This window comes from Ovis aries, chromosome 1 (assembly GCF_016772045.2).
Source record: "Ovis aries strain OAR_USU_Benz2616 breed Rambouillet chromosome 1, ARS-UI_Ramb_v3.0, whole genome shotgun sequence".
Taxonomy (NCBI): Eukaryota; Metazoa; Chordata; class Mammalia; order Artiodactyla; family Bovidae; genus Ovis; species Ovis aries.
The window spans coordinates 28683997-28690743 of record NC_056054.1 but is presented as its reverse complement, the minus strand read 5'-3'; positions in this window follow the sequence as shown (position 1 = coordinate 28690743).

Here is a 6747-nt window from a genome sequence, read left to right as displayed (position 1 = left end):
ACAAAGACTCACTGCGGTGTGTAAGCACAGACCTCTTTGAATCGCGATGAGGTGCCCGTCGGCTGGCCCACTCCTCCCATCTGTGCTGGTGATGCTGCCACAGCGTGATGGGGCAGAATCAGTGGCCGCCTTGGCTCTGCCCTCGTCATGTTTCACTGCACCCCTGCAGCACTCCCATCCTCGGCCTTCAGCCTCTTGCCTCTCCCCCACACCCCTTCCACACTGCAGCCAGGCCCTTTTTAAATTTTTTAAAATTTTTGCCCACACTGCGTAGCATGTGGGATCTTAGTTCCCTGACCAAGGATCAAACCCATGCACCCTGTATTAGAATCGTGGTATCTTAACCCTCTAGACTACCAGAGAGGACCTCCCGAAGTGTAGGAGACATCGTTGCTGAGTGGAGGTACAGTGGTTTACAGCCGCTCTCCAGAGCTTACCTAGACTGCTTCTAACACACAGAATCTATCACTCCCTTGCTTAAAATCCATCAGTGGCTCCCTGTTACTCAAGGTGTGGTGTCTGGGCTCTGCTTACCTCTCCGGGCTTCCCTGATAGCTCCGTGAAGAATCCACCTGCAATGCAGGAGGCCCCAGTTTGATTCCTGGGTTGTGAAGGTCTGCCGGAGAAGGGATAGGCTACCCACTTCAGTATTCTTGGGTTTCCTTTATGGCTCAGCTGGTAAAGAATCCACCTGCAATTTGGGAGACTTGGGTTCGATCCCTGGGTTGGGAAGATCCCCTGGAGAAGGGAAAGACTACCCACTGCAGTATTCTAGCCTGGAGAATTTAGAGTCAGACACAACTGAGCAACTTTCACTTACTTATTTACTTACCTGTCTGGGCTTATTTGATCTTGCTGCCACTCCCCCACGCCCAGCTCTTATGTTCCCTTACGCCCTTCAGTCCCTTCGCATCTACTGCGCCTTCTGCCCCACCCAGCCTTCCATCCTCCCATCTTCCATTCACTTGGCCTCGGTCTTCAGGGGGCTGAGTTTAGTGTCACTGCCTCTCTGAAGCCGTACCTGCCTCTGCACCCTGGCCTAGATCACTGAGCAGTCTTGTGCATTCTCGTGCTGCACTCATCAAACTGTCTCTTCTGCGTGTGAGCACATTGGGAGCCGTCCCTGTTCGCTGTGTCCCCAGATGGAAGCGTGCTCAGTACATCCTGGATATCAAACATGCGGATAATGAACAGCCAACACTCATGGAGTCCTCTGTTGTTCAGTCCCTAAGTCGTGTCCGACTCTTTGTGATCCCATGGACTACAGCACGCCAGGCTTCTCAGTCCTTCACTCTCTCCTGGAGTTTGCTCAAACTCATGTCCATTTAGTTGGTGATGCCATCCAACCATCTCATCCTCTGTTGCCCCCTTCTCCTCCTGCCCTTGATCTTTCCCAGCATCAAGGTCTTTTCCAATGAGTCAGCTCTTCACATCAGGTGGCCAAAGTATTGGAGCTTTAGCTTCAGCATCAGTCCTTCCAGTGAATATTCAGGATTGATTTCCTATAGGATTAGCTGGTTTGACCTTCTTGAAGTCCAAGTGACTCGCAAGAGTCTTCTCCAGCACCACAGTTCAAAAGCATCAATTCTTTGGTGCTCAGCCTTCTTTGTAGTCCAGTTCTTACATGCATACATGACTACCAGAAAAACCATAGCTTTGACTATACAGACTTTGTCGGCACCATGACGTCTCTGCTTTTTAGTATGCTGTCTAGGTTTGTCATAGCTTTTCTTCCAAGGAGTAAGTGTCGTAATTTTGTGGCTACAGTCACCATCTGCAGTGATTTTGGAGCCCAAGAAAATAAAATTTGTCACCGTTTCCACTTTCTCCATCTATTTGCCATAAAGTGATGGGACTGGATGCCATGATCTTAGTTTTTTGAATGGTGATTTTTAAGCTAGCTTTTTCATGCTCCTCTTTCACCCTCATCCAGAGGCTCTTTAGTTCTGCCATTAGAGTGGTATCATCTGCATATCTGAGATTGTTGATATTTCTCCTGGCAATCTTGAGTCCAGCTTGTGCTTCATCCAGCCCAGCATTTCATATGATGTACTCTGCATATAAGTTAAATAAGCAAGGTGACAATATACAGTCTTGACATACCCCTTCCCCAATTTGGAGCCATTCTGTTGTTCCAAGTCTGGTTCTAACTGTTGTTTCTTGACCTGCATATAGATTTCTCAAGAGGCAGGTAAGGTGGTCTGGTATTCCCTTCTCTTTAAGAATTTTCCACAGTTTGTTGTGATCTACACAGTCAAAGGCTTTCGTGTAGTCAGTGAAGCAGAAGTAGATGTTTTTCTGGAATTCCCTTACTTTTTCTATGATCCAATGGACACTGGCATTTGATCTCTGGTTCCTCTGCCTTTTCTAAATCCAGCTTGTACATCTGGAAGTTCTTGGTTCATGTACTGTTGAAGCCTGGCTTGAAGGATTTTGAGCATTACCTTACTAACATGTGGAGTCCTGTACAGGTTGCAAAATGCTTTACACCTGCACTGAAGCATGCCGTCATCACCAAATGTGTGCTGTTTTATTACCCCAGGATACTGATGAGGAAACTAAGCTTCTGAGACGTTACACAATTCTCCAAGGCCATGCAGGGGTATGTGCTGCAACTGTTATACAGGTTGTACGTGATGTGGGTGCACAGGAGATGTGTATAAAGCTATCCACTGCTGCACTGTTTGAAACGACCAAGAATGAAAATATGTTCACCAGTAAGAAAATGGGGAAATGAAGTGTTCTTTGTAGACGCATACAGTGGAAAACCATACAGCTGTTAAAGCGAGGGATCTAGATTTCTGTGTATCAACATGGCTAAATTCTAAAGGCATAATAGAGTGAAAAGCAAATTGCAAAAGGAAGGGTAGAATAAGATGCCCATATTTGGAAAGTTTAAAAACACAAAATAGGGACTTCCCTGTGGTCCAGTGGCTAAGGCTCTGAACTCCCAGTGCAGGGGGCCCAGGTTCGTTCCCTGATCACGGAGCTAGATCCCACATGCCACAACCAAAGATCCTGCGTTGCCCAACTGGAAAGGTCTCCCATGCTGCAGCGAAGAGCGAAGATCCTGTGTGTGGCAACCAGGACCCAGTGTAGCCAAATAACTTTTTTTTTTTCTAATTAAAGCACAAAATAATACCAAATGCTCAGGAAGGAGAGTCACCAATTTCAAGGATAGTGGTGACCCCTTGACAGAAAGAAGAGAAGGAGGTTGGATGAAGTGGGGACTTTCATCTCTATCACTTCACTAGAAAAATACTTGAAATGAATACAGCAAGGTGTTCATCTGATAAATCTAGGTGATGGGTTCACCATTGTCTGCTTTATTAATGTTCTGCCTTTTTCTGTGTTAGAAATATTTCCATAATTAGAGAACTTCTTAAAAATAAGATTGAATATGCCATCAAAGTGCTTCAGAAACTAGAGGCTTAAAAACATTCACTGCTGCTCTCCCACCGCAGGGTAAGCTGCGCCCTTCTATGCCGTCAAGCTTTTCATTCTTTGATCTGAAACTCTCTTGAGCACCTACCCTGTGCCGCGGTCTAGTTGTTGTTGAGTCACTCAGTCGTGTCCGACTCTTTTGCGACCTCATGAACTATAGCCCGCCAGGCTCCTCTGTCCATGGGATTCACCAGGCCAGAATTCTGGAGTGGGTGGCCATTTCCTTCTCGAGGGAATATTCTTGACCCAGGGAAAGTGAAGTGAAAGCGAAAGTCGTTCAGTCGTGTCCAACTCTTTGCGACCCCATGGACTATACAGCCCATGGAATTCTCAGGCCACAATACTGGAGTGGGTAGCCTTTCCCTTCTCCAGGGGATCTTCCCAACCCAGGGATCAAACCCAGGTCTCCGGCATTGCAGGCGGATTCTTTACTAGCTGAGCCACAAGGGAAGCCCTGGTCTAGATACAACAGTAAATAGTGTAAACAGTGCCCCACTTACGTGCCCCTCCACTTGTCCCTCCTTTCCTCGTAAACTCAAACCAGAGTGACTTTCCAGGCATCACAGTTTGGGACTCTTTCCCCGCGCCCCACCCCACCCCCCTTTTTTTTTTTTTTACTGTATTTTGTTTTCCTTTTTAAGTGAGGCAGAACAAGGTTCAGATCTCTTACTGATTCTGCAAGTATCCAGGGCAAGTAACTTGTCCTGTCTGGGCCTCAGTTTACTCACCTGTAAAGTGGGGATGGTACCGTGGTTTCCCAGGGCCTTGTGAAGATGAGGGAAACACATGTGACTCCCAAGCGCAGCTCGTGGTCCAGAGCGGTTGTGAGAACCAGTCCCCTGCCTTTCTTCTTCCCAGAGGCCCTCCCCAGCAGCACCTGGCTCATGCTGGCCTCTGGACAACAGCACTTATTCTCAAACTTTTCAGTTTCAGGAACTCCCCTTTTTATTATTTTCCCCATGCTTTGGAAGATTTTGATCCCAAATTGCATGTATTAAGTCATTATTAATCTATTTCCCATTTTTTATTAATCAAAGACATAGCTGCCCCTCAGAGCTTCTGATCTGTACAGCCCTCCGGGAGCCGCACATGGCTAACATAATTCCAGCCAGAGGCAAAGGAATCAGCAGTGTGTGTGGTCTGGGTGGCCTGAGGAGGGGCCATGTAGAGGCACGGTGCTCATTTTCTTTTAGCCAAGAGCTGTGGAAGCAGCCTGCCTCGCGTGGGTGGGTCTGCTTTCCCAGGTCACTGACCGATGGGCTGGGGGCTGAGTCTTCCCTGTGAGGCTTGAGTCCAGAGCCCTTCACAAGTCCTGGACCCCTCATCTGTTTGACTCACTCCAAATAGATGGCGTGTACCAGCGCCACCCAGAAGAGCGTGGGGTTCACGCAGTGTGTGTGTGTGTGTTAGTCACTCAGTCGTGTCTGACTCTTTGTGACCCCACGAACTGTAACCCACCAGGCTCCTCTGTCCATGGGATTCTCCAGGCAAGAATACTGAAGTGGATTGCCATTCCCTTCTCCAGAGGATCTTCCCAACCTAGGAATTGAACCCTGGCTTGACTCACTCCAAATAGATTGTGTGTACCAGCGCCATGCAGAAGAGCATGGGGTTCACATAGAGGGGTGGCAAAGCTGTCTGCATGTGGGTCCTGCAGGCACCTGCTGGAGACCACCACACTGACCTGCCCCTTGCCCCCAGTGCCGATGGAGCACACCAGCCTGTAGTGGGGTAGGGTGACAGCCCTGACCAGGTCCTGGATCTCGGCACTCAGCACGGCGGCCAGGTGGGCACACAGGGCCGGATGGTAGGCCACACCAGCCAGCTTGCAGGGCAGGTGAGCCTGCATCAGCTCCCGCACCAGACCCAGGGGAATGTCACCTGCAACCTGGCTGCCCCCAGGGGCACCTGGAGGGAGGGGAGGAGGGGGGTGATGGTCGGGAGTGTTTGCAACAGGGAACATATAGAGTTGGGGCTCAAAGCCTAACATGTTGAGCACAGACCCTGAGTCGGAGCAGAGGGATGGACAGACCATGGAACATAAGGACCCAGGAACATAAAGTACAACTCTATAGTCCTGAGCTTCCAAGGGGCTCAGCCTGTGATAGGTGCCCTAACGCCCAGGGCCCCAACTCCCCTCCAGCTCCCCGCGACCCCAAGGCCCTGGCCCACACCTGCTCCTGGATGATGCTGACAGGCCAGTGGCGGTCCGACTGGAGCCATGACTGTGTTCTCGAAGACGTCCAATTCTGGAAAAGTGAGAATGAGCCTGGAGGGAAGCAACGCTTGCTGAAGGTCTCCTGAGCGCCAAGTTTTAGTCATCTGTTTCGGGCTGCGTTTGCCCCAAAGCAGGCTCTGAATGAGGATGCGGGTGCAAGAAGTTTAATGGGAGGGCACTTAGGGAAGCATGGCGAGGGAGGGTGAGGAGAGCCAGCACACGTGTTAACGGGCAGGCTTCCTCCTGCACAGCTGGGGCCCATCCTTGGGGGTCCCACCAGCAACTGTGGAAGGCACTCAGCACTATCCACTCCTGGGGGAGAGGGAACTGGGGAGCTTATCTGCCAGCACCTAGTGTCTCTCTAAGGGCTGAGGCTTGTTCCTAGGGCACCAGCTCCCAGCACTTGTGGCCTCCTGGGAGTGGGCTCAGCCTGGCAGCCCTCAGGCAGGGAGGTGCAGGAAGCCCAGTGTGTGTCCCTCCAGCTGGGCTGGGGTGACAGAAGTGGCAATCAACAGTGTCCACTAGACTCTCACGTAATTCTCACAATCTTGACAGCTGGAGCTTTCCTGTTTTATAGGCAAAGGAATGGATGCTCTCCGGGTAGAACAGCTGGCAGAGGAAGTGATGTGGCCTAAGGGCAGCCTCTGTAGTGTGCCGGCTCCCACCACCCCACCACCCCACCAGCACAGCATCTAGACAGGCAGTGTTGAAGCGGCATTTGTTGGATGAGCTGGTGGGTGCCACACGACCTTGGGCTAGCCACTGCTCTTCTGTAAAATGAAGATGGGATCTCGTTTCCTCCCGGGGCTGCTTTGAGGAGTAAAGGAATTGCCCCAGCACCCAGCACTGGGCTTGGCCCACAGTCAGGTCTCTGAGTGTTCCTTTCTTTTCTCCTCTGAGAGCAGGAGGGGGTCTCTACTGAGAGACCTGCTCAGTGGTTCCAGAAAAATCTCCAGAACGTCCCTACTGACTCCACCCAACCAGACCTGAAGCCTATCCAAGTCCCCTGCATGCTTCCACCACACCCATGTTAGTAAAGCAGCAGCCTGCCTTGCCTCCCCGTTAGTCCAGAGAATACTCTCTCC